At 43.1% G+C, this 27,838-nt stretch overlaps 2 protein-coding genes across 14 annotated transcripts in view; one reads left to right on the top strand and one right to left on the bottom strand.

The window, feature by feature from the left end:
* The window catches only part of LOC128322692 (androgen-induced gene 1 protein-like), a 96,542-nt gene extending 72,660 nt beyond the window's left edge, over positions 1-23,882 (bottom strand). For all 11 annotated transcript variants that reach the window (XR_008305890.1, XR_008305889.1, XR_008305888.1 and 8 more), the window contains exon 1: positions 23,746-23,882. The gene's annotated coding sequence lies outside the window, so the exon portion shown is untranslated. The remainder of the gene's footprint in view (positions 1-23,745) is intronic.
* Positions 22,334-27,838, top strand: part of ZNF831 (zinc finger protein 831) — a 72,933-nt gene continuing 67,428 nt past the window's right edge. For 2 of the 3 annotated variants that reach the window (XM_053244444.1, XM_053244443.1), the window contains exon 1: positions 22,335-22,566. The gene's annotated coding sequence lies outside the window, so the exon portion shown is untranslated. Of the gene's footprint in view, positions 22,567-27,838 lie in introns of all 3 variants that reach the window. The other variant, XM_053244445.1, reaches the window with a different exon arrangement.

The following is a 27,838-nucleotide window of genomic DNA, read 5'->3' as shown; positions in this document are numbered from 1 at the left end:
GTGGAATTTATATGTAAAGTGTGCTGTCGAGTCGGTGTTGACTCCTGGTGACCACAGAGCCCTGTGGTTATCTTTCGTAGAATACAGGAGGGGTTTGCATTGATGGGAGATTGCACCATTGCCATCTCCCGCGCAGTATGAGATGATGCCTTTCAGCATCTTCCTATATTGCTGCTGCCCGATATAGGTGTTTCCCATAGTCTGGGAAACATACCAGCAGGGATTTGAACTGGAAACTGGCTTGCTAGTCAAGTCATTTCCCCACTGCACCATTAGGTAAAGGACTGGAATTTATATGACCTGCCACTAAAAGAAGTTGCTCATCAGGGACTTGCAATCTTTGCTGGAAAAAGTTACCACTGGACATTTGAATAAAGGCATATTTGCAGCAAATGTTACAACTGGAGAATTGGTCTTGTGGTAACAAGCATGACTTGTCCCCTTTGCTAAGTAGGGTCTGCCATGGTTGCATTTGAATGGGAGACTACATGTGTGAGTACTGTAAGATATTCCCCTTAGGGGATGGAGCTGCGCTGGAATGATGCAAGGCAGCCTCCCTTGCATCTCCAAGATAGGGCTGAGAGAGACTCCTGCCTGCAGCCTTGGAGAAGCTGCTGCCAGTCTGTGTAGACAACACTGAGCTAGATGGACCAATGGTCTGACTCAGTATATGGCAGCTTCCTATGTTCCCTTGTGTTACCTACACTCTTTGGATCAGATCTGTAGTTATCCTGGCTATTCTAAAATTGCATTGGATTATGAGATGTGACAGTAAAATGGGTTCAAGATCACCTTGGTAAAAGCTTTGAGAAAACCTTTTACTTTGGAACAAATATGAGAAAGTTCTGCCTTAAGCAGATACAATGAAATTGCTTTCTGAAACATGTTCACATCACTACTTTGGAGGAAGTGATTTAACAGTTGCATCTTTAATGGTGAATAAAGCTTGATAGGTGGTGCTTATTTTAAAAAAACAAAATATGGAATGAAATATGTTTACTTTTCTGTGGACATAACCCTCCCAAATAATAATAGCAGTATAAGTGTTTTGTTTTTTTAAATGTCATTTTAACATTACCAAAATGTGATTTTGACATTTGATTTGAATCACATCAAATCCTGACCTCTAGGCTTCAAAGACATCCAATGCGTTACCTTTACATTTCTAAACTGATTTGTCTCTAACAATTCTGATCTAGATGCTAAACTTCAACAGTAGAAATCTCGTGTTTCCCTGACAACGGATAAAAACACAAGTACCTAAAAACCGAGGTGGAAGGATGCAGCACTCATAGATAGCGTGGGCTGGGACAGCCAGTTACACTACTTGTGGCATGGAAAGCAGGTGGGGGGGATTTCATGAGAAGAGTGGCTATGCACTATTTGAAATCTGGCTGGGCACCAGCAGAAGGCTGTTATGTATCTCCTCTTGTATGTATCGGGATGTAAGAGCCTGGCCAAATCTGATTGTAATTTGGTGTATTGCAGGTATGTCCCCCCTCACCCCACTTTTTGCACATTGTATCTAGACATGATTTAGGAACCCCATCTAGGTCCATAAGATAGACTTCCTCTCCTATTTAAAGCTATGTGCCAGTTAACTTTCCCCTTGCCCATCTTTGTAGTTGTGTGAAGCCTTGTCCTTTCCCTTCATCTTTGAACTACTTGTCTTAATAGGATGCAGTTCTTCACTAAATGGCTTACACTGAAGCCTGTTGAAATAAATGGAATTGATGCATGAGTAAGTAGGTGCAGGATTGCAGCCTGTTGCTGGAGGCTCTGTGGGCAGCAGGGATTGTGCCATTTGTTGTTTTGGACAGTATTCAGCAGCTCACAAAAGGCACCAAATTAATGAATGAATAGCATTGGAAATGTGGATAGCTTTTTAACTTGGTCCAATTTCTGTTTTGTTTTTGTTTTTTAAAAACACCCTACAAAATACTTGGCAGTTAAAAGTGGCATTGCTTTTCAGGAGAGTTAAGCTTTTGTGGATTTTAAAATTCAGACCCTGGGGGCAGGGGGAAATCTCCACAGTCTGGCATGCCAGAAATGTCAGAGGAACTTCACAGTTTACGGGGATAGATCCTGGCAAACTTGTATTCTGTAAATGGCCAGAAGGCATGACTAAAGATGTGATAAAGAGAAGTTATCTGGAAGGAGTTAGTCACTGCATGCTCTTGGGCAGGTGGGGGTGTTAAAACAAGGAACTTGTGTGCTTGCGGTTTCCCCCCCAAACACATCACAGTTGCTGAGGGACAGCTAGCTGTTGTGCTTCACCACAGAGATGCAGAACTTTGCCCTTCGTGCAGATGTTGGTCTACAATTCCCATCATCTCTGACTATTGACCACTGTGCCTGGGGGTAATGGGAGCTGTAGTCCTACAACAGCTGGAGGGCCTTCCTTGACCATGATATCTCTAACATGCTAGACACCTCACACATGCATTTACTGTACTAATGACTGGATGCTGTTTCCAGCATGGCATGCAATGAAATGTAGCAATCCAAGACTTTTAGCTGTGGCTGAACATTCGTGTGCAAAGCTGTTGCCGGCGTTACTTTGAATGGGGAACGTACCTGTACTGGAGCAGCTGCTGTGTATGCAAGAAGCCGGTGTTAAGCGGAAATGGAGAATGTGAGGACAGAAACTCTCCTATATCTTCACAGAATTCCTAACCTTGGTAGTGAGTGGTGAATCAAACTAGTTCGAGTCTCCAGCACTGGAAGACACTATTAACCATTTGAAGACCTTATGTATGGATTAAGGGAAATAGGTATGAAAAGTCTGCCATAACCTTTCACACACAGGAAAACAAGGCAGGGCACTGCAGTTCTCAATTGCCCATGAAGAAAAGGAGCAGCAATTCTGTTACGGTAAGCCAGATTTAACTTGTGTAATAGGAAGCATGTTTGTGAAGGTAATTGACTGAGGAGAAGCACCTTGCCTAGGGAGCAAGAGGCTGTTAGTTCGAATCCTCACCAGTGTGCTTCCCAGACTGATCCTAGTAAATATATATTTGTAGTCACCTATATCGGTGGCAGCAGCAATATAGGAAGGTGCTGGAGGCGGATGCTCACTTCAGTGACAATTGCAAAGGCATCATCTCATACTGCATGGGAGAAAGGCAATGGTAAACCACTCCTGTATTCTACCAAGAAAACCACATGGCTTTGTGGTCACCAGGATTCAACACTGACAAGAGAGGAAGCCGAAGTGCTGACTCAGGGAAGCCTGATAGGCTGCTGGTTCTCTTGAGCCATATATATTTAGCAGTCTCTCAATTGCTCAGATGCTGTTTGCAACTTTTGCTGGCGGCAGACAGTGTGCTATTTACATTCCGGACTTTTCTGAGTTCCAGTTTGCCTTGTTTATACTTTCCTGCTTTGTTCTGTTAATTCCTTGTTCTGGTGTCTTTCACTCATTTCATTCCTTGCTTTGTGTTTTCTTTTCACTTATTACTCAGTTATTGTTAGAGGGGGGTACCTAGTTCAGTTCAGTTCAGTTAATTCATTTTCTATTTTCTTTGTGAGCCTTTTCTTTTCTTTTCCTTCTTGAAGTTTCGCTGCTGCTTTCTGTTATCTCACAGGAGGAGTGCTGAAGGGGGTTGTAAATCCTGTTGGGTTAGCCGAGCTAACAGATTTACGACAGCACATCTATGAGAATTAATAATAATGATGATGATAATGGCTCATAGATAGTATACATATTTGCCAGGGAGCTGAAATTCGTTAGGGCTCCCTGTTGAGTGCACTGTAGTAGCAAACACAGGTTGGTTGCTATTTAATGTGTGAAACAGTCCTCAGTTATCACTTGATAGTCTGAAGATGCTAGGCCTGGTCCAAAGATTCATGGACTAGTTGATTCCACATGATTCAATGTAGCTGAACATCTGATCTGAAAAATATTGTTTATTATCATAAATAGCTGTGTGTGTTCATAAGGTTTGACCTCTGATAAATCACAAGTGTGAAAAGATATCATTTGATGCTTCAGACAGGTAGTCTTTCTCTTTGGAATGACACTGGTGCTATACACAGTCCTGAATCAATACAAATTGTACAAATATAATGAGAGAGGATTGATTCTACAGGGGGGAAACTTAAAAAGAGAGATGTATGCTCTGGTGATGGAAAGAGGAGTCTACATCCTTAACAAAAGATATAAAATACTGACTTTTCTACCCCATTCCTGCAACACTCTTAAAATATTTAGGAAAGGGAAGTTTTGTCAGGCCCCCCTGCCCCCATTAAAACTACACACGTGCACATGTAGTATATTGGATAAGAAAGCACCCTTTAAAACAACAACACTACCCTTCCCTATGCCTGGTGTGGTTTTGTTACTATTTTTAAAGGGAAGTGAAGTGTTTCTCTTCACCATTGATGTTATTCAATAGTTATACTGGGACAGTTGCACAATATATTATACTTCTATAAAAGTTCTGTTCACCAGTGTGGTGTAGTGGTTAGAGTGTTGGACTAGGGAGACCTGAATTCAAATCCTTGTTCAGCCATGAAACTCATTGGTTGACTCTGGAACAGTCACTTATTTTTATTTATTCATTCATTACATTTATGAACTGCCCAATACATGAAAATTACATTTATGAATGTAATTCATAATGATGTTATGATGTTCATAAATTACATTTATGACCTGCCTAATACATACATCCTGAGGTGGTGTACAGCAATTTAAAACAATACAGTAAAGCACATTAAAACAATTAAAACAATATTTTTAAAAATAGATAGCTTATATCTGCTGTGTGGATAAACATAACCATGTACATTTGCAGGAAATCTGGGCACACAGATAAGGCATTGGTTGGGAGGGTGAGGCGCTGGAGACTACAGCTAGCAAAGCTGTTTCAGCAGTCATCTTAGGTTTCTGGGGAGTTTATAACCCCTGCAGCTGACAGCAGGCCTCTTGGTCATTTATGAGCAGCAGCTGGGCCTGGCTCTGATGTCTGCATGCGGGGAGACCTCTTGCTCATGAGCGGGCTGATCTGCTGGTGGTGGTTAGCTGCTAAGCATGCACTGTTCTGTTTTTCCTGCAAGGTAGAGCATGCTTGCTGGCATCTCCACTCCTGAGGGCTTGGGGGTACATCCCCTTCAGGCTCTTGTGGATCCTCCTGAGGTTCTGGCAGAGGAGGAAGGACCCATAAGGTTGGAGAGCCACATCTCCTGGTGGTCCTGGAGTTTCCGCTGTGCTCTCTAAGGCCTGTTCTTGGGGGAAAGGGTCTGTGGGATGGGGACCACAGTTGTCCTCCTCTCTGGTTTTGGGGTTCATCTTTCTCTGGCAAGGGCAGAGGTTTCCCCTGGAATTCTGCTGGGGCTGTTTCTGGGTCCTCATCTGAGGATTCCCCCTGAAGTCCATCCAGGTCCTCAGCCTCATCTGAAGGTTCTCTACTAGGTGAGCAGGGCTGAATCTTGACACCAGGAGTGTTTCAGTGTACTGTGGCTTGCCCACTTCATTCTTGTGTCAGGTGCCTGTCTGGAGCAATTGCACAGGGCAAAGATAATGGAGAATGGCCTGAAATTCTTCAAGAAAGGGATGGCACATAGGCCACATTTTGTATCCTTGGCCTCTGCCAAATGTGGTTCAGTTGCTTGGTGTACGGTTATGATGCTGCTGCTTCAAATATACTGCACTACGTTTTCCCATAAAGACATTTAAAAATGGATAGGCTATTTGGTGCCAATGGTTTCTTTAGTTTCCATGGTGCTTTGGATTTTTGCCAACCAAAATCATATGCAATTATGAGCAATTAAATAGTCATTGCTTGTTCTGCCTTTAATCCTACATACTACTATCACTTTTGCCAGGATTTGTTTGTTCTTTTTTTCTAGTAGGAGAGATGAAAATAATTCTTTCCCTCTCCCCCCACCCCCCAGTTCCATACCATCAGATGATCTGAAGACAGTAACCTTTAATTTTAGGTACAGTATCATTCCCAAAGTAAAATGTAGCTATAATCTTGTTTCAAGATCAAGCAAGGTTGTTTTATTCTAATTGAGCAATTAAAAATTGTGGTTGTTTACTTTGTGGTAATAGTCCTGGGAATATCTAATCATGTGGATATATTTTATTATTATTCCAGTGCTGTGCTATAAAAATAAGAGTTTGCAATGAGCCTAATCTTCAGCATTAATGTTCTGATAAACAGATAATAGTAAGGATTCTAGTGTTCAATCATGTATTCTTAGGTGGTGCTTAAGCAGAACACAAGTGGTAAAATTAACCTTTTGTTCATGAAGTGCTATTAGACCTTGAGATAGAGGAACTGCAGGAGTGCAAATAATTATTAGTATGTCAGTGGGAAAGTGAAAATACTCCAGGTAGTAGCACAATGGAATTAAATTGGCTTGCCTATTAAGTTGTGATTAGTTTGTGAGATGCTGAAATTGTTGCCTAATATTACATTGTAGTGATTGTGGAATTGGGAAGGGATGGTGTTTAGATTTTAGAAAAACTTAGAAAGATTCAAGAAGAGTACTAAAAATAATTTATTTGAGTAGCCAAGTAATTTTATTAGTGAGTTTGACGTGACCGGTGGCTAATTTGCTAGGTGCAGGCCAAACAGAATGGCCATCATGAACAAGATTTGCTCAGCAAAGATGGGACTATGAAAGCATAAAACCATGTCTCTGACATCTTGGTATCAGTCTATGTGGCATATTGCCATATCTGATAAATTGACCCATATTATTCATCTTCGAGTGGGTCAAGCTAATTCTAATGATTTTTTCATGATATGGTCAGATTTTATTCTGTTCACAAATCAAGATAATTTTAGTCATTCTCCTTCATCTAATTACTTACATATCTGGAAGGATGGTTAATGGATGTCATTATGTATCAGTTTTATTATTCATGTTTATGTATTGTCTTTTAAAAATAAAAAGCATAGATGGGACTAGAAACATGGCTCTGTTTGTATCCAGTGATGCCTTTTGTGGTCAGTTGGCCAACACTTGTAGAAGTGAGGGAACCACACTCTGGCTTCTGCCATTAGCCAGAAGGCTTTGTACTATCTAACAGGGGTGACGCTATAATAGAGCAGATGGGTTCAATGAACCCAAGTCGCCTAGCTCCTGCGAGGCCACCTGACTCACCCCAGCCAGCTGGCCCTCTTTTCCCAGCTGTGTGGGTTGCTGGCTGTGTATATTTTGTTTGTTTCCTCTGAATGAACAAAACACAGACCCAGCAACAAGCACAGCTGGGAAAGGAGCTTTGGAGGGCTCACGCAGCCCTGTCTTTGTCTGCGCCCCCTTGCATGTGACCTATAAGGGGGTGTGGATAGAACAAGGCCGGACTGGGGGCACTGAGAGGGCATTGGAATGTATGTGGGGAGGGTGCTGGGTTTTTAACAGAATGGGTACTTAAGGATGGGAGTACTCACTGCTGCTGAGTGCGGCGGGGTGCAGGGGCACACCGCAGGTGAGGCGCACCAGGAATATGCCCTGTTGCCCTGTGGGCCAGTCCAAGCCTGCCTGTTGGGTCTGAACTGAACTGGGTCCGCGTGAGCTCTCTGGAGCTCATTCCCAGCTAGTGCTTCATTGCCAGCAGGTTGTTCTTTCCTTTCCCTTGAGCTTGAGAAAAGGGAAAAAACAGTTACCCAGCAATGAAATGCCAGCTGGGAATGAGCTGTGGGGAGCTTGTGTGGTGCTTCTGGGTCTCTGGCCATGCATCAAATCATGATGCAAGATAGGGACATCTCCGCAACCACTGTCTGGCTTGGTGGCATAGTCTGAGATACTTAAAAGGCCTGGACCCACAGCCCTCTTCTTGATAATTAAACTCAATCATAACAACCCCCACCCCCACCCCCGAATAATGATGTATGTTTTTTAAAAAGTCTCTAGTATTATAATGCAGCACCTGTGAAGGTGGAAGTTGTAGAGAGCTAGGTGAGGCTGAGAGCTCTCTCCCACGCTCTGTGCAAGTGCCACCACTGCTGTACTTCCTTTCTGGAAGAGGTCATGGAGGAGCCAGGTGGCTGATGAGATTTGGGGCTCTGATCAGTTCATTGAGGGCCTGTGCCCCATGGGCTACCCCTAATGACACCTCTACCAAGAGTGCTTGCATTGCATGCCTGGGCAGTGAATACTGAGCACCTAGCCTCAGGTGTGGAGGGGGTCATATTATATTTTGCTTCAAGCAGCAACATGTTTTGGACTTCCCCAACATGTTCCAGTGCTTGGTGTTCAGTTCCCACACCTTGTTCCAGGAGCACCGAAACTCTGTTCACAAAGAATCGGTACTTCAAGATTGCTAGGTGGTTCCGACTTAGGATAGGGAAGAAGCATTGAGTGCACATTAGTTGCATTCATTCATTCATTCATTCAATTGATATACAGCTCTTTAATGTAAAGTGCCTCAAGGCAGTTTACATTAAAATAAAAAACCCATAATAAAACAATTAAAATCAGAAAACATTTAAAACCAGTTTAAAATTAAAACTAAAACTAGATATTAAAAGCCATGCTAAAAAGATTGGTCTTCAGGGCTCTCCTGAAGGCCAAGGAAGATGATCCTCTTATATCCATGGGAAGCGCCCTACAACCCAGGGGCAACAAATGAGAAGACCGGATCCCAGGTTGGCACAAGAAGAACTGGTGGCACCCAAAGATGGCCCCCTCATGATTATCTTAATGAGCGGTGGGGATCTTGTAGAGAAAGGCACTCTCTCCGGTAACCCGGACCTAAGTCATTTAGGGCTTTAAAGGTAATAACTAGCATTTTATATTTTTGCTTGGAAACATTTATGTACATAAAGGGAGAATGAAACAGAGCGGCAGGTGATGTGTGGCCTCCAGCTGTGGGAATGGATTCTACTACTTGGAATGGGAATGAGAGGTAAGACCAGCTGTATTTGTGATCCCCAATAGGCAGTTTTTGATTTTACAAAATTTTAAAATTCCTCACTGCAAACCCATTTGTCCCATTCCAGCCAACCCTGAGTGACGTAGCTAGATTCCCTGTTACATTGGTGAGACACGGGGGCTGTCCAACAAGACAAGAGCAGGGCCTGAAGCAGCAAAGAAGCTTTCCAGTGAAGGAATCTGAGTTGATCATAAGGAGCTGGGCAGAAGGAGGTGTTGCACCACCAACAGTTAGGCAGCATCAGAATATTTTATTGCTGTTCTTGCTGTGTGACTTCCTGGAGCATTGTGGGGGCACGGATCCGGATTCCTTGCTTCCTCTTCCTGTGTAAGACTCAGATATGACTGGCCTTGTGCTACCAGGTGTGTGCTATGCCTTCTGATCTGGGCTTCTGTTCAGGCTCTTTGCCATCTCTGCTTTTTGGGGAGATGGTGGTGGAGCCAGCTCAGGGGGCATTGGGTCCCCCAACTCAGCAGACTGTCTGACAGGGTAGCAGCCTCAGGATATTCATGAGGGTATGTTGACTCATCTTAATTCTTTTATGTGCTGGCATAGGTGACTGATCTGGTCTTCCTCCAAGGACACTGTATTCAGTTCTGGGTCTAGATTCGACTGTCAGCATTATATGAGCTGCCACATAGGCAGAGGTCATCTTGATTTGAAAAATATTCTTTTTGTATAATTATTACTTATATCTTTGCCAGTATGATAAATCTGTAAGCTACAATTGAATGTCTGAATGTTTAGTGTCCAGATATTTTCTAGATTAGGACCAGGTAGTTCAGATCAAAGGTACAGATATATCTGTGGATATATATACAAATTATAAATGCACTGTATCAAGCTTTATTGACTAATAACAACTAATTGACTAATGGTAATCTCTCTCTCTTTGCTTTTATGTAATGTACTAGTATGTGTAAGCCCGTTGTAATAACGGGCTCTAGTGGGGGGGCGGTTCCCGCTGCTGCCTCACCCGCCTCGGGTGCACTCCTTGGGCCGACACCTCCGCTGCCGCCTCGGGCACTCTCTCCGCCCGCCGTTTCTTGTGGCGGCAGCCGCCGCCATCGGAGCCAGTCGCCCCGCCACGGCCACCGCCTCCTTGGCCCGCACTCCTTTGGCCGAGGCCGCGGTTCCGCCGCCGCCTCGGCCGCACTCTCCGCCCGCCGCTTCTGCTCCTTCTGGTCTCCCGTGGCGGCAGCCGCCGCCATCGGGGCCAGTCGCCCACCGGCGGCCGGGTCCAACATGGCCGCCCATCTCCGCGCATGCCCAGAACGGGCGAAAAAGACACGGGCGGCACGGACGCACGCCCAAGGCTTTTATGGGTAAGGATTCTTTCATCAAGATTTTGAAGTGCTTTACCAAATGAAACGTATTTCCCCACTTTACAGACTGAATCTTTGGCACAGAAGGATAATCTTGTCTTGGATGGAGAGCGAAATTTTCAGAGCACTTAGTTCCTTATTGAAATAACCAGTGTAAATGTAGCTGTTGCAACTTGTAATTCTGATACTGTTTTGAGGAAAGGAGCAGACAAAAATGCTCCGTGAGAATGTCAGAAGGGGAAACAGAACTTGAGTTTCTGCTCTCCTGTTCGATGCATATATATTTTCAAGCTAGATCACATGGCTTCCACATTAGTATATCCACCTACTTTGCCTAAAGTATGCACTTTTCTAATTTGCAAATGGAAAGACAACCATACACATTCATATATTTTCTACACAACTTAGTCTCTGAATATTTGGAGGGACCAATTCCATGTTTGCCAAGGACAGAAAATCTGAAACCTGGGAGTCATGGGTTGCTTGGGAGCAGATCAGGTGTGGTCCAAGATATATTAGGAACTTAATGAAGAAGTTTCAAATGCGTTCATGAAGTAAAACTGCCCTTGTCCACCCTCCTCTCTCCCTTGGTCAATCATATATGAAGAATGAAAGGATAATAAATTTGTGACAGTAATTTGATCCATAAAAACATTGGGGTAACATCGTGCGATGGATGTGAGAGTTAGCTTGGTGGTGGGTGAAATGGGGAGGCTCAGTCACTGGAAAAATTAGCTAGCCCAGTACATACTATCAGGGAGAGGGCCACATTCCTGTTGAGCTTGTTTGCCTCAGTTTGAAGCCTACTCTGGAAAGAGAAGAAGCCACCCGAGAAGGTAGCACGCTTTTCTTTTAAAAACAAAACACATTTTCAACAAACAAACAAACAAACAAGAGGAGGGGCAGATTTTGAAGGGCTGGTATCTCTTTAGGGGAGAAGTCTTGGTGTGTTTGTCTGTGTTCGCTTTTTTCCAGAGCTAGTTTTGGGGGCTGTGTAGCATTCAGTTTTAGTTGCTCTCTTGTCTGGAGAGAGATGGTGGGAGGAGCCAGCTAGGTCTGTGGTGAATCACACCAACAGCTCTTGCGAGGGGGCACATTCCTATTGAGCCTGTTTGCCTCCATTTGAAGCCTACATTCTACATAAGCGGCAATGGTCAAGGAGCTTAGCAAACAGAGTTTAGCAAACAGGAATTAACAAATAGGGTCATAAGAGTTTTGCATGGTGTTTAGCAGGGAAGTGTGTTGGAAAGCTTGAAAGGAGCCCCCTTGATCACTAGGAGCCCAGTGGAAGAGAAGGTAAGTACTACTCCATCTTTCATATTCTAAGAAAAGAAAGTTTAAACTGCTGAACAGCTGACAACTGCAGCTGAGACCTAATTTTCAAATAATCTCCAAATACACTAAACTGCCAACAAAACAAACCATAAAGACAGAAAGCCAGCAGAGGAGGGGGTGCTTCATAGTGTATTGCACAGAGTGTTAAACGTATGACTATTTGCTGGATGGGCAGAAGTCATGGGTGTATGCTCAGTGCAAGGAGCTCCTGGCTCTCAGTGAACAAGTTTGTTCCTTCGAAGCCAAGGTGATTGACCTGTAGAAGCTCAGAGAGGTTTATGGACGACACCTTCAAGGATGTGATAGAGGCATGCCACTCTTGGGCTAATGGCTCCTCTGCTGTCAGGGAGAATGAAGGTCTCGGGGAAGGAGGATATCATTCTGAGGAAGAAGGAAATGCTCCTTTAGAAGGGACCCCTTCCATGAATGATGAGCCCATATCGTCTCACATAGGATACTCCTGGGGGGGGGGGGCTCCTAGTAATGGGCAATTCAATCATTAGGGGTATAGAGAGCTGGGTCTGTGACCCACATGTAGGTGCACAGTGACTTGCCTGCCTGGTGTGAAAGTTGCAGACCTCACAAGGCTGTTAGGCAGTGCTGGGGAGAAGTCAGCTGTTGTGGTGCACGGCAGCACCAACGATGTCAGGAAATGCAGTTGGGAGGTCCTGGAAACCAAATTTAGGCTGTTAAGTAGCATATTCAAGTCCAGACTCTCGAGGAAGCATTCTCAGAAATGCTACCTGTTCCATGCTCATGGCCAGCAAGACAGGCGGAGCTGAGGGGTCTCAATGAGTGGATGAGATGGAGGTGCCAGGAGGAGGGGTTTAGATTTGTTAAGCACTGGCATACATTTTGGGACAAAATGAGCCTGTACAAAAGGAAAGGGCACCACTTGAACCAAGACGGAACCTGACTGCTGGTGCTTAAAATTAAAATGTTTGCAGAGCAGCTTTTAAAATGATGCTTGGGGGATAGCCAACAGGAGCTGGGCAGTATCCAGTTCAGCAAATGCCATCCCTTAAGGTGAGAGGGTGTAATGCGTCAGATAAAACAGAGACAGAGCAGAATTGGATAAGGAGCTGAAACTCTTCCAGAAATTGGAAGGCCTGCCCAAATGAAGAGAACAGAAAGGAACATAAGCAGTGTTCCCTGTAACAAGGATTCCCAGATGTTGTTGACTACAAATCCCAGTACCCATAGCTGTAATGGCCTTTGGCTGGGGATTATGGGAGATGTAGTCAACAACATCTGGAAATCCCTGTTACAGGGAACACTGAACACAAACTCTTGCAAAATAAATGCAAGGAGACAATAAGGGGGAGAGGAGAGCTGGTCTTGTGGTAGTAAGCATGACTTGTCAGCTAAGCAGGGTCTGCCCTGGTTGCATCTGAATGGGAGACTTGCTCTGTAAGCACTGTAAGATATTCCCCTTAGGGGATGGAGCCGCTCTGGGATGAGCAGAAGGTTTCAGGTTCCTTCCCTGGCTTCTCCAAATAGGGCTGAGAGAGGGTCCTGCCTGCAACCTTGGAGAAGCTGCTACCAGTCTATGTAGACAATACTGAGCTAGATGGACCAAGGATCTGACTCAGTATATGGCAGCTTTCTATGTTCCTAAGGGAGGCACAAAGAGAGTTTGAAGAACAAGCGAAAAGCGTCAAGGAGAATTAAAAAAAGAAGAAGAAAGCATCAGAAGCAGGAAACCTGCCAGGGACGCTGTTGGTCTGTTAGATGAGGGACTGAAAGGGATTATTAAGGAGGTTATGGAGATTGCTAAACGAGTTATTTGCATCTGTCTTCATGGCAGAGGATATTGAGCGAATACCTGTGCCTGAACCAAACTTCTCAGGGAAAGAGGCTAAAGAACTGAGTTACATTTATATACTGCCCAGAGCTGAAGTTCTAAAACTGTCTGAAAAAATTAAAAAACAAATCACCAGGGCTAGATGGCATCCACCCTAGAGTCCTTAAAGAACTCAAATGTGAAATTGTGGACATTCTTGCAAAAACATATAACTTATCCCTACAATCAGGATCTGAACCAGAAGACTGGAAAGTAGCCAATATAACACTGATTTTAAATAAGGGATCCAGGGGGATCTGGGCGATTACAGGCCGGTTAGCTTAATATCTGTTCCACGCAAGTTGATGGAAAGCATTCTCAAGGATAAAAAGTATATAGAAGAACAGGCCGTGCTGAAGGAGAACCAGCATGGCTTCCGCAAAGGTAAATTTGTGCCTCACAAACCTTTTGGAGTTCTTTGAGAGTGTCAACAGGCATGTGGATAAAGGTAATCCAGTTGACATAGTACAGGTGAAACTTGGAAAATTAGAATATCGTGCAAAAGTCCATTAATTTCAGTAATGCAAATTCCACAATCCCAGAAAATTAGAATATTACATGGAATCAAGAAGACAAGGATTGTAGAATAGAACAATATCGGACCTCTGAAAAGTATAAGCATGCATATGTATTCAGTACTTGGTTTGGGCCCCTTTTGCAGCAATTACTGCCTCAATGCGGTGTGGCATGGATGCTATCAGGCTGTGGCACTGATGAGGTGTTATGGAAGACCAGGATGCTTCATTAGCGGCCTTCAGCTCTTCTGCATTGTTTGGTCTCATGTCTCTCATCCTTCTCTTGGCAATGCCCCATAGATTCTCTATGGGGTCAGATCAGGCGAGTTTGCTGGCCAGTCAAGCACAGTACACTGTATACTTTTCAGAGGTCCGATATTGTTCTATTCTACAATCCTTGTCTTCTTGGTTCCATGTAATATTCTAATTTTCTGAGATTGTGGATTTGGGGTTTTCATAAGCTGTACGCCATGATCATCACAATTATAACAAATTAAGGCTTGACTTCTCTCGCTTTGCATGTAATGCGTCTGTCTCATATATCAGTTTCACCTTTTAATTTGCAATACTGAAATTAATGGACTTTTGCACGATATTCTAATTTTCCGAGTTTCACCTGTATACGTGAACTTTCAAAAAGCTTTCGACAAAGTTCCTCATCAAAGACTCCTGAGAAAACTTCATATTCATGGGATAAGGGGACAGGTTCATGTGTGGATAGGTAACTGGTTGAGGGACAGGAAACAGAGGGTAGGTATAAATGGACACTTCTCTAAATGGAGGGAAGTAAGAAGTAGGGTCCCCCAGGGATCTGTACTGGGACCAGTGCTTTTTAATTCATTCATAAATGATCAAGAAGTTGAGGTAAGTAGTGAGGTGGCCAAATTTGCAGATGACACCAAACTATTTAGGGTAGTGAAATCCAAAAGAGATTGTGAGGAGCTCCAAAAGGATCTCTCCAAATGGGGAGCAGGCAACAAAATGGCAAATGTGATCCAATGTTAGCAAGTGTGCAGTGATGCATACTGGGGCAAAAATCTCCAATTTCACATATATGCTGATGAGGTCTGAGCTGTCAGTGATTGATCAGGAGAGAGATCTTGGGGTCATGGTGGACAGCTCGTTGAAAATGTTGACTCCATGTACGGCAGCTGTGAAAAAGGTCAATTTCATATTTGGAATAATTAGGAAGAGGTTTGAAAATAAAACTGCTAATAATATAATGCCCTGATTTAAAACTATTGTGCGGCCACATTTGGGGTACTGATCACGTGCAGTTCTGGTCACCGTATCTTAAGGACATTTTAGAATTGGAAAAGGTGCAGAAGAGGGCAACCAAGATGGTCAGGGGCCTATAACACCTTCCTTCCGAGGCAAGGCTACAATACCTGCAACTTTTTCATTCAGAAAAAAGACAACTGAAGGGGAGACATGATAGAGGTCTATAAAATCATACATGGTGTGGAGAAATTTGGTAGAAGTTTTTCTCCCTCTCACATAACTTTAGAACGAGGGGTCATCCCATGAAACTGATTGCTAAGACGTTTAGGAGCGACAAAAGGAATTCTCTGCAACAAGATGTGGTGATAGCCAACAGCCCGGATGCCTTTAAGAGGGGTTTATATAAATCCATGAAGGACAGGTCTATCAATGACTATAGTCTCGTGGCTATAGGCCACCTCCATCCTCAGAGGTAAGATATATCTGAATCCCCAGTTCTCCTGCTGTCACTCCCCAGGTGCAGGGGAGTAACAGCAGGAGAGAGGGCATGCCCTCAGCTCTTGCCTGCGGGCTCACCAGAGGCATCTAGTGGGCCACTGTGTGAAACAGGATGCTGGACTAGATGGGCCCTGGGCCAGTTTCAGCAGGGCTCTTCTTATGTTCTTATAAATTAATTTTGGTGAAAGAGTGCCCTTGTCATCTCCTATGCATGAAGGACACAGGTACAGGCTTGACTAACTGTCTTGACTGTTGTTTGTTAGTATACATGTTTCTAGTGTGCATCATGCTTTGGTTGCGTTTTCACAATGATGATGAGCGCAATTAAAGAGTTAACCATAATAGCTAAGCCCCACATGCTGCTGTGGAGCATGGCATGAGAACCTGGAGTGTCTGAGCAATCCCGGTCAAATCCGTGAAGTTAAACAGCATTTAACCGAGATAGATTACCAGGATGAGATCTTGAACCCTTCTCCCAAATGGGCAGTCTCCTGTGGGCATATGAGGTGCAAGAGAATTCTCATGGATATGTGTGTTGCTGGATATTTGGATCAATTCAAACTGCAAACTCATGGAGCAAATGGCTCTGTACGAAGAGGAACAAATATTGTTCTGTGAGTTCCAAATAACGGCTCCCTGCCATGAGCTTTGATTAAACATGACCAAGCTCTGGAGTAACGAACTGGGCTTTGGGTTCAGAGACCTGAATGGCATCTGTGCAGGTGTGTGTTTAAGATGTTTTGAACAGCTGCACATGTTGCAAATGTTTAAGAAGACAAAAGTCAGAGTCTGAACAATAGATTTCATCAGCAGAAATTGGAAGGAGCTACTCTAGATTTTGTTTTGATAGTAGTCTCCATGCATCTGCTATCAAGGTCATGGTTTATCTCTAGGCATTTAATCCCGGCAGCTGAGGAGGCTAACTTGGATCTGAGGTGGCTGCTCTAGTCTAGTGCGTTGAGAAACCTTTTAGGCTGTTTATTGAGACGCATACTGTTGTGGGCTATTTCCCCCCGCCTGTCACTTCCTTATTCTATACCTGTCTGTTACACTTCCTGGAAGTTTGGCACAGATCTTCAGCCCTTTGCAGGAGGCCAATTACTATGCTTTTTGGCTTCCTTTTATCTCTGTTGCTACCAGTTACTGGCCCTTTTTAGCATCCCAGTTTCATCTAACTTCATTTTATCTTAATCTTTACTAGCCGTGAGGTGCTAAGAGAAGCATCATTGCATTTGGGAAACATTATTAACAGTAGCCTTATGTTTAAGGTTTTTTCCTCCACAAGTCAGATACTTAATGTTCTGATCCTCTGATTCTGAGTCACACTGTGGTTGCTGAACGCTAATCAGTTGCCCATAGTGAAAATATGAATTAATGATTTAAAGTAGCATGGCTCTCTGACCCTGCAGCCTGTTCCTTGTGCAACTGGATTAGGACTTACAGCGGTGAAGTAACTTGCCTAGGGAGCAAGAGGCTGCTGGTTCGAATCCCACTGATATGTTTACCAGACTATGGGAAACACCTATATTGGGCAGCAGCAATATAGGAAGATGCTGAAAAGCCTCATCTCAAACTGCGTGGGAGATGGCAATGGTAAACCCCTCCTGTATTCTACCAAAGAAAACCACATGGCTCTGTGGTTGCCAAGAGTTGACACCGACTGGACAGCACAACTTTACTTTACTTTACAGAAGCAAAGTCAACATGAGTGAATAAGGGGTGTGTGTGTGTGTGTGTGTATTATCAGAGTAAATGTTTGTTCTTTTATTATAATTACATGTATTATTTTATTACTTGTCTTGTTCAACTGGTGAGCAGAAACTCTTTTTTGAAACTGATTTATTATGATCTGGCTTGTCTTTACAAATGGACATCAAATTTACTAGTACAGCAAACTAATTTTATCTTAGAATTGTTTATGCTATGGTTAGGCAAGATAAGACCTTGTGGGTAGTGTATGGTTTGTCAAGGCTTTTCCACTGAAAGTAGACTGCATGAGTTTGGGAAAAGGCCTTGGAGGGCAAGATGCACCTCATGGTACTTATATTGACTGCTTATATTGATATACTTCAAGGAGTATGTCCAATGTTAAGGGAAATTGCAAATGAGAACAAGTTGTTCTAGCAAGAACTAATCAGCCTACTTTCCTTTCACTGTCTCTACGTCTGGACTAAATTTGGTGCAAATCAAGGTGCACAAGTTAGACCGCTTGCACCTCAAATCTTCATGTGTCCTCCATCTTGGATTGGGGTGGATGCCATCATTACAAACTGCACCATTTAGGTGTCACTGTGTGTTGTTCACTACAGCTGTTCCAAATTTGGTTCAAATTAGTTAGACAGTCCTTAAGATAGTGCACTTGCCCCTCAAAAGTTTACGTGTCCACCATCTTGAATTGGGGTGGATGACATCGTCACAATCTTTGCCATTGAGGTGTCCCTGTGTGTCACTCACTACAATTGTATGTAATTTGGTTCAAATTAGTTAGTCCACTTTAGGGATGTGCCCAGAACTGCTCCTCTGCGTTTTGGAGGCAGAGAGGGTGCACTTACCCTCCCGCCACATTTCCCCCGCTGGCGCTCCATTGTATCAAAGCCCCTTGGGGCAGCAGTGTACCTCCCTGCCGCCCCATTGCTGTCCTCGGTCGGAAGTGGCCAGAAATACTGGGTGCACATGCATGCACGGCAGACGGGCACACACATGCCCAGTACTTCTGGCCACTTCTGGCTGAGGATGACAACGGGGTAGAAGAAAGAAAAGGGAATGCACAACAAATAGAAAACGTAAGATGAAAAATACCGTGCAAAAATGAAAATTCAAAGATCAGATTACTGATAGGAATGGCAACACTGCTAATACTTAAAAAATGGCCAAGGCTCTTACAAATAAAGGAGGCAAAACGTATGTATCCACATGACTAGTTCAAATTGCTGTATTGTACCATGAACATATCAATCAAAAATCTAGAAACCCAGACAAATTACCATAGGTATAGCACTTAATTCTACACCTGCACAGAGTTAAACATTTAGACACAAATGGAGGACAGTAAACTATGTCCAAAATAGGTATACATATGAACAATAGCACAATTGTACTACAAATGGTGTATGTAAGTCCATATGAAATAAAGTGGATGTTCCAACGTTGATGGAAATTTCAATTGTGCAATGGTGAGTAGATATGGTTGTTAATGTCTAAACACACACAGGAGAAATAAAGCTTCTTGCAAAGCTGAGTTTTGAGTCCTGAGTCCTGTGAAAAAACCTGCAAGGAGGAGTAAAAACTTCTTCCAAGGCTGAATCTTGTAAGAAGGTCCTCAAAATTGGATCCTGTTGCCATTCCTATCAGTAATCTGATCTTTGAAATTTCATTTTTGCACGATGACAACGGGGTGGCAGCATACCTCCCTGCCACCCTGTTGTCATCGTGCAAAAATGAAAATGCTGCCACCCTGAGGGGCTTTGATACAATTGAGCGCCGGTGGGGGAAATGTGGTGGGAGGGGTAAGTGTACCCTTCCCCACCCTTAAGGGAACACCCCTGCCGCCTCTGAAATGGCCCCAGTGGCTGAAACATTTCGGAGGCTTCTATAATGGCCTCCAAAACGTTTCAGGCACATCCTTAGCCCACTTGTGCCTCATCCATCATCTTGGATTGGGGTAGATGACATCATCACAAATTATGCCATTGAGGTGTCCCTATGTGTCCCTACAGCAGCAGCAAATTTGGTTCAAATCGGTTAAGTGGTTCACAAGTTAGCCCATTCATGTCTCAAAAGTTTGTGTCCACCATCTTGAATTGGCATGGATGACATCTTCACAAGCTATGCCACTGAGGTGTGTCTGTGTGTGTCATTCACTGCAACTGTACCCATTTGGTTCAAATAAGTTAGGCAGTCCACAAATTAACCTGCTTGTGCTTCAGATGTTCATGCAGTCGCCATCTTGAATGGGAGTGGATGACATCATCACACATCATGCCATTAGGGCATTCCTATGTGTCTCTACAACTGTATCAAATTTGGTTTAAATTGGCCAAGCGGTTCACAAGTTAGCCCACTTGCACCTCAAAAGTTTACGTGAATGCCATCTTGGATTGGGTGGATGACATCATCACAAACTATGCCATTGAGGTGTCCCTATGTGTAACTCATTGCAACTCTACCTAATTTGGTTTAAATCAGTTAGACAGTCGCAAATTAACTAGCTTGTGCCTCAGATGTTCACGCGCGTGCTGCCATCTTGAATTGGAATTGATGACATCATCACACACCATGCCATGTGGGCATCCCAATGAATCTCTACAGCTGTAGCAAATTTGGTTCAAATCGGTTAGGTCGTTCACAAGTTAGCCCACTTGCGCCTCAAAAATTTACGTGTCCGCCATCTTGGATCGGGGTGGATGACATAATCATAAACTACGCTGTTGAGGTGCCACTATGTGTCCCTACAACTGTACCCAATTGGTTCATATTGGTCCAGGCATTGCAAAGTTGATGGAGGGGGAGAGACACACGGAAACACACACACAGAATGCCGGGTGATCTCATAAGCTTACTGGAAAGTAGGCTAAAACCAACTCCTGGATAATCAGGGGTTCCTTCCTTACTCATATTTGTATTTTGAGATGCCCTATAGACAATATCACAAGCTTTAATTCTGGGCATTTGAATAGGGCAGCAAACCCAGGGTGACCTGCAGGCAAACCAGTGATCAGATAAGCAAATAAGCTCAAGGTAAGACTGATTTTGACAGATCACTGAATAAAAACCTCTATGATTGTAACTGATTTGATTTAAATATTGTGCTTACATGCAAACTATAATTATTGTAGTACAGGGCAGGCCTAGAACAGGCCATGGGGTTTAAGAGGTGCTTTTATGTTTACATCTTGTATATTTGAGTGTGTGTGTGTATGTAAATACACTCACATACACATGTAGGGTACACAGGGTATCTACACATAAAAGAGAGCTGCATATACTCTTTTACACAGTACCGTCATACATGTCCTTTGTATTTGGAGATATGAACATCTGCAGCCACAAAGGAATAATCAGGATTTAATTCATGCTAAACATGAGTTAACAGGGTTTAACATACTTTAAAATGTGTGCCTTAGTAATAACCAATAAATATTTGTATTGTGCACCTTTGTGTACAATTGCCACGTTGCACTGTTTTTTAAAATTCATCTTTACAAGTGGCCCTCATTATTCGTGGGCCCGGCACCCGCAGTTTCGCATATCTGCGGCTGGGCAATGTAGAACTTCATTATCCACTATTTTAAAAATAGGCAGAATTTGCCTATCTATGGATCCTTGGTGACTGGAAATGACTTCTGATGTCATTTACTACTGCAATGTGTTCTACGTATGTAGTTCGGAAACTTCAGTTAGTTCAAAACACAGCAGCCAGGCTGGTCTCCGGGGCAACTTGGAGAGACCATATTATGCCTTTTTTTGAAACAGTTGCACTGGCTGCCGATATGTTTCTGGGCAAAATACAAAGTGTTGGTTATTACCTTTAAAGCCCTGAATGGCTTAGGTTAGGTCTGAGAGAGCGCCTTCTTCTGCATGATCCCCGCCACACATTAAGGTCATCTGAGGAGGTACGTCTCCAGTTACCACCGGTATGTCTGGTGGTGACTTAGAGGTGGGCCTTCTCTGTAGCCGCTCCTGTGGAATGCGCTCCCTGTGGAATGCACTCCCTGCAGAAATCTGTAATTTGAACTCTTTATTGGTTTTTAGGAGAGCCCTTAAGACCTATCTGTTTGGCCTGGCCTTCCGGGGTTTTTAAATTGTTGTAAAGGGTTTTTAATGTACCTGTCTTTCAGGGTTTTTAAACTGTTTTATTGTTTAATTGTTTTATGGTATTTTATATTTTTAATTGTTGATTGATTTTAACTGTTTTTGTTTTATTTGTAAACCGCCCTGAGCCAATTTTGGAAGGGTGGTATAAAAATTGAATGAATGAACGAATAAATAATAATTTTCCAGCCACCATTTTGCAGGATGGAGCCATTTTGTGGCTCTTTTGTTAAAAATAAAATAAAATTCCTGTGGTTTTCATGGAAAATTGGAGAAATTGGTTGCGGGGCAGGGGCATTGCTGGATATCTGGAGACCTGCAGAACTGGTGCAGTAATTTCTGCAACTTATTTCTGCCTCTTCTCAACTGTTTTTAGCCTTTTTTAAAACTTAAAAACCCTAACCCCCTAATTCCCATTGACTTGAAATTTCATTATTTGCATTTTTGAAATCTGTGGTTGTTGGCCAGAACAGAAATCCCACTGATAACAAGAGCCACCGGCATATTAAAGAAAGCCTAAAGGCAGAAATGTTGAAATACAAGTTTTGAAACCCATTTCAAAGTGGTCGCAGAAGTGGAGTAGTCCCTAAGAAACTGGTTGCAGGGAAGTTATTCAGGCAATTCCTGTGTATTTCAGCTACTTTTTGAGTTTTACAGGCCCACAAGGGGACATTTGATAGATTTAAAGGACATTAATTCTACTGTGTCTTTAAAGGGAAGGGAGGGAGAGGGGGAGATATATATATATTTTTTTCATTTGTACCTGATGGTTTTGTTTTTTTATCTGTTTGCAAATGTTGTTCTAATGGTTTAAAACCCAGTCGTGTCATTTCTTTACGCCCACACAGAGCTGCAGTAGTGCAGACACTGTAGCAGGAAAACCATATTACCAGCTAGAGCCATTAAGAGTCTTCCCACGCTAAGTGTGGGTTGAAATCGCCCGCTTCCTCCCTCCCCACCCCAAAGCCCACCACCCACCACGAAGACTTCTGTGCATCAGTCTTTCAAGCATTTAAAAAAAGAGAACCAGAGGAACCGAAAAGAAGATTTGGGATCCTTTTTTTGTTCCACAGCTTTCCCAGAGAAACCTGAAGCTGTCCTCTGGCCTATGGACATGGCCATCTAAAGGTTAGCAAGAGCTCTGTTGTTAATTTCTGTGCTTAAATGTTTGATGAAATTCTGCAAAGAGCATGCCAGGTTATTTAAGTTGTCGGTATTTCAATGCAGTGTTTTGATGGGAGAAAAGGGTTGTTTAACAGATTTTTTTCTTCTTACCTAAATCTGCAGTCAGGCTCTATTGATATATTTAGCATCCTTCAGTTCAATCTCCAAAACTTTGAAATAAGAACCAAGGTGGTGGTGGTTTTTATAGAGATGCAAGCCTGTTGATTTGCAGTGTGTGAGCTAAGGACTGTCAACTCTTTTCTGGCACTACAAAGCACATTGCAGTGCATTTGACCAAAATAATGTCCAATTCTACCCCCCCCCCGGTTTTATTTGTTTTTTATTTCAGAAAGCATTTTGATTGTGCAACTCATGAGGAAAAGGCAGAACCCATTATTAAAGTTGCTTTCCTTTTGAGAGAACTGATCTAAATGTAATTGCCAGGAAAATAATAAACAACTGAATCACAGATAGTGATTCAGTTGACATGCAAACTGTCGCTGGCATTAGAATGGGGAATAATGTTCAAATGACACCGACTGAGATAAGTACCCTAAACAATATTTCCTCAAATATTTGTTGCACAAAAGGTGTCTTTATAAAGGTTGACCTCAGTAATGTCTGGGCTTTGCAAATTATGAAAAGAGGAAATAAAATAAAGCAGGAATCTCCTCCTCTTCCCCCCCCCGCCCCGACACCACCTGCTTTCATAAATTATCTATCTGGTGTGTTGAGATGAAACAGGGATACTTATTTCCTTTGTTTGGGAATTTAAATGAGCAGCTTCTGAATTTATTCTGCAATCTTCAGCACTGATTATCATAATTTGCTCTGTCATCCTATATTGTACTCTGGATTGGCTTTTTATTATTCCTGGGTACAATAGGCAAATGGCTTTTTATTATTCCTGGGTGCAATAGGCAAATATCAGAGAAATGCTTGTATGTTAACTGAGAAGTGATGGGAAGTATAGTAGCAAAAGTAGAGAAGGTGGTCATCAGATGTTTGTTTATAGCACCTGAAGAAAGTCCCATGATCAAAGCACATTTTCTAAACTTCCTTAAGCATCCATATTGTACTAGAACAAAACATCATTTTCAGCAATGAATAGAAGAAACAGAGAACTCTCAGTGGTGTACTCACAGTCAAGATGAGTTCTTCAGAAGGTTAAAATTTCCAAAGATATTGAAACTTGTAACCTGAGCCCAAGTGCCTTAAGGACATGAGCTTCCTCAACTTTTGTTAACTTATGAATGTGTTGCCGGGTTCCCAGGCTGCTAGTGTCAAGTGCTGGAGACAGCACAGCCCAAGATACTGCTGGATGTGTGGCTTTAGTGCCACAGGTATAGGCCCACAGGAGGTCCTCGACAGACTGTTTCATTGGTGAGTCTGCTAATTAAAGATTTGGAAAGTGTTGGTTTAACAATTCTACTAAAGCAGAAGCTTAGGTTATAAGATATTGGGGGATGGTTTCAGTTTCAGCAAATGAAGGAAAAATGAGAAATGTCAGAAGTAAATTGTTTGCAGTCAGAATAGATGGCTAGGGAGAAATTAGTTGCTATGTCTGCTCTAGCTTAGAAGTCTGCAGTCTCTCTCTTCTATATCTTCTGTATATCCAGATAATTCATTGCAAAGGGAACAGATGACTATATTCTGTGCACTAAGCATCCTAGTGAGCCTGTTTTCTACGGAGGTAATACTGAAGACCAGTGTCTTGAATTAGGAGTCACTCAGTTTGGTTCCTTAGGCCATATACCTTGATTTCCATTTTTATTTGCCATAACTATATTTGTAATGGAGTCTGAATTTTGCATACTATGATTGCAGCAAAGCGTAAGTCCTGTTCCCATGTTACGCTCAACACATTTGTAATCTGGGTACAGTGTACACTTGTACAGATCTGTGCACACATACAATTCAAACATTATTTTCAACACATGTTCAATAGTGTGTATACTTCCTGTCTATACCCTGCGTTTGAAGGCCCCTGTACCCAGATTCACTTTTAAAATGTATGCATATACTCAGAAGAACATGCACATCTGTACATGTCTCACCTGCATGTACATATAAGGCTATAGTTTGCATCTAAACCAGAATAGTAAACCCACTTTAGCCCACAGTTTCTACCAGGCTACTTTGCAGGCAGAGTGTACATGACTTTACAGTAACCATGGCTGCTTGGCTGTGGACACAGCAGCAAGCTACGGCTTTTGCAAAACAGGAAGTGACATCATAACAGCAAGCCAGTAAGTGAGCGAGGAAATTGGAACAAGCAAATGGAGGCGGGAGTGCCTGAGCCCAAAAGCACAGCCCTAAGGGCTCTGCCAAGTTCTTCATGCAGCCATTTCTACTAGGAATCCATTTAACTTAACAAATTCAGAGGGAGTCAAATGTAAACTGCCCAGCAGCCTGAGAGAAAGGTAGGAGGAACAGCAAGGAAACACGCAGGGATGGTAGCCAAACCAGCTCACACCTATGCTGGTCCCGAGAGCGTTGGGAGAAGGATGTCCAGAGGAGGAACTGGAATAGGAACATAGGAAGCTGCCATATACCGAGTCAGACCATGCTGGAGGGCTGCAGAGAATGTCAGCCACTATCACTAAATTTCCTTTCATACATTGAAGCAAAAGTATTAGTCTTTTGGGATGGTTCTAAATACCCAAGGAGTTGTGTAAGAAGTCTGCATTTCCTTGACAGGCTATGGCTTAAAATAGTTTTATGCAGAATTAAGGATTACCTGACACTCAGGCTTTCCCCCACCCGCCCATTATACTATTTGTACGATACCTATGATAATATCATGACTTAGCCAAGGTACTGCAAGTTAAGAGTTATGCGCCTTCTAGACCAAGTATGCTCAGATCACGTGCCTCATTCGGACAGTTCCCAAGCCTCAGAGGAATTATATGAACGTAAGAACATAGGAAACTGCCATATACTGAGTCAGACCATTAGTCTATCTAGCTCAGTATTGTCTACACAGACTGGCAGCAGCTTATCCAAGTCTGCAGGCAGGAATCTCTCTTAGCCCTATCTTGGAGAAGCCAGGGATGGAACTTGAAACCTTCTGCACTTCCCAGAGTGGCTCCATCCCCTAAGAAGGGGAATATCTTACAGAGCTCACACTTCTAGTCTCCCATTCAAATGCAACCAGGGCAGACCCTGCTTAGCAAGTCATGCTTGCTACCACAAGACTCTCCTCTCCTAGGTTCAGAGAAGCGCAACAAAGATGGTGAGGGGTCTGAAAACCAAGCTCTATGAAGAATTGTTGAAGGAACTAGGTATGTTTAGCCTGGAGAAGAGAAGACTTTGGAGAAATATGAGAGCCATCTTCAAATATCTGAAGGGAGGTCGTGTAGAAGGAGGAGTGGGCTTGTTCTCTGTTGCTTCTGAGGGCAGGACTAGAACCAATGGCTTGAAATGGCAAGGAAGCAGATTTAGGCTAGACATTAGGGAGGATGCTCTCACTGTAAACAGTGGAACAGTTTGCCATGTGCAGTGGTGGGCTGGGTTCCCCTTTGCTGGACGTTTCCAAGCAGAGGTTGAATGGCTGTCTCTCAGCGATAAGTGTAGCAGTGCAGGGGGTTGGTCTAGAAGACCCCCAAGGTCCATTCCAAGCTTCAGTATTACACAATTCTAAAGGGGAGTCCACAGACAGCCTAGTCTCTAGGAGAGGGGCAGGTTGTGAGATGATCAGCCTTAAAACAACAACATGTAATCCACTTTCTTACTGGTGAAGCTGATTTTAATGGGTAAACACTTAAAATTTTGCATTCCTAATTTCAGCTGGGGCAGAAACAGGCTGCTGCCTTTGAAACCTCATGCTACAGTCAGTTGTGGGCCTTTTGGGGCAGATGGTGTGGCTTTTAAAAGCAGGCATCCTTCCATACACACAAGGGCAGTTGCACAATTATGAGTAGTTGCAACAACCTTGGGGCAGTTTCAGAAGTGATTGCACTGCCCATTCTCACCCACACCTGTTAGGGTATTTTTTATTTGTGTTTACTGAAGAAGAGGAACAGCTCCTAGATTGGTTGGTTTGCCAATTTGTGATTTCTTTCCAGAATCCGGTGTGTTTCAGTAGCTGCTCAATATCTGTTAAGAAGCAACTTACTTCAGATGCCACAAAACTGACCTAGGGTAACTGCATGTTTTTGTTTTTTTTAAAGGGCTAATTTTGAGGCATCTGAAACCTTACAAGACTTCCTGTTGTACAGGAAATGCAGCACATTGCAGTATAAACTGTCTCTGGCAACCCAATGTGCTTTACTCTTTTTTTGTTGTTTTTCTTTATTTCTGAGTGTTAGGGATTTTTTGTTTGTTTTGCCAGATAAATTCAGTCACAACTACTGAAGATTAAGGGCATAAAGTGTCCCTGTATTGGTAAAGTAAAGTTGTGCTGTTGAGTTGGTGTCGACTCCTAGTGACCAGAGAGCCCTGTGGTTTTCTTTTGGTAGAATATAGGAGGAGTTTACCATTGCCATCTCCCACACAGTATGAACTGATGCCTTTCAGCCTCTTCCTATATCGCTGCTGCCCAATATAGGTGTTTCCTATACTCTGGGAAACATACCAACAGGGATTTGAACCACTAAACTCTTGCTCCCTAGGCAAATTACTTCCCCGCTGCGCCATTAGGTAACCTAAAAAACACACCACACAGTATAGGTGATGAGTGCCACTCCTAAAGACGAATTGCATTCAAAGTTGTCTATTGTCCAGCTCAGGCTTCCCCAACCTGCGGCCCTCCAGATGTTGCTGAACTACAATTCCCATCATTCCAGCCACAATAAGTTGTAGCTGGGGGTGATGGGAATTGTAGTTGGGCAACATTTGGAGGGCCGCAGGTTGGGGAAGCGTGGTCCAGCTTAATGATAAAAACCCATGAGTTTTGACATTTCATTTTTCACTAGGACTATAATTTTGATTATCCAAGAAACATCTTGTTTGCAAATATAATAAAAATGGTACTCCCAGGGAACAGCAGGATCTTTTATTTCTCCATAATTAACTTATGGAAGTCACTAGACAAGAAATGGTGGTGGCTGTAGGCTAGATAACTTGAAAAGGGTTTACACGAATGAAGGATGGGTTTTTTTAACACGTTAAAATAGCACGTTAGCTAAATAGGATTCCATGTTCAGAGGCAGGATACCCCTAAAGCCCAGCTGTGCTAGAGTGACTGAGGAGGGATGTTGCCTCTAGGCCTTTCTAATTTTCCCAGAAGGAGTTG

The sequence above is a fragment of the Hemicordylus capensis genome, chromosome 4, assembly GCF_027244095.1.
Source record: "Hemicordylus capensis ecotype Gifberg chromosome 4, rHemCap1.1.pri, whole genome shotgun sequence".
In the NCBI taxonomy this organism is placed as follows: Eukaryota; Metazoa; Chordata; class Lepidosauria; order Squamata; family Cordylidae; genus Hemicordylus; species Hemicordylus capensis.
This window is presented reverse-complemented; position numbering and strand designations above follow the sequence as displayed.